This window comes from Sinocyclocheilus rhinocerous, unplaced genomic scaffold (assembly GCF_001515625.1).
Source record: "Sinocyclocheilus rhinocerous isolate Xijiao unplaced genomic scaffold, SAMN03320098_v1.1 C35261828, whole genome shotgun sequence".
NCBI classification, from domain to species: Eukaryota; Metazoa; Chordata; class Actinopteri; order Cypriniformes; family Cyprinidae; genus Sinocyclocheilus; species Sinocyclocheilus rhinocerous.
This window is the reverse complement of record NW_015745044.1, coordinates 1-422: the sequence shown is the minus strand read 5'-3', so window position 1 is coordinate 422 and position 422 is coordinate 1. Positions and strand designations below refer to the sequence as shown.

The 422-nt window shown below is 43.6% G+C and overlaps 1 long non-coding RNA gene across 1 annotated transcript; it reads left to right on the top strand.

Moving 5' to 3' along the window:
* The first annotated feature begins 7 nt into the window (after positions 1-7).
* On the top strand, positions 8-422 carry LOC107734771 (uncharacterized). Its single transcript, XR_001639158.1, has 3 exons — positions 8-75; positions 158-296; positions 380-422. It is a non-coding gene; the product is annotated as an uncharacterized LOC107734771 (long non-coding RNA).

Genomic DNA, 422 nt, shown 5'->3' with positions numbered 1-422 from the left:
GACTACCATTTTTGCTCCCAAGGAGTGACAACGGTGGAGAATATGGATGATGGGCAGGAGCTTATGGCTACTGATGTAAGCTGTAAAATCTCTCATCACCTACAGAGACCAGATGAAAAAAAGAATTACCTCCAAAATCATTTTTTCTCCCCTCCAGCATGCCATGGATATCCTTGGCTTCACTCCAGAAGAAAAGTATGGCTGCTATAAAATAGTAGGGGCCATCATGCACTTCGGGAACATGAAATTCAAACAGAAGCAGAGGGAGGAGCAGGCAGAGACCGATGGCACTGAAAGTGAGTGTAAATCTGGAATCTGGCTTGTCAGTATTGCAGTATTACAGTTAAAGTGCAAAACTTAAATTACATGATCTTTCTAGGTGCTGATAAGGCCTCCTACCTGATGGGTGTTAGCTCAGCAGA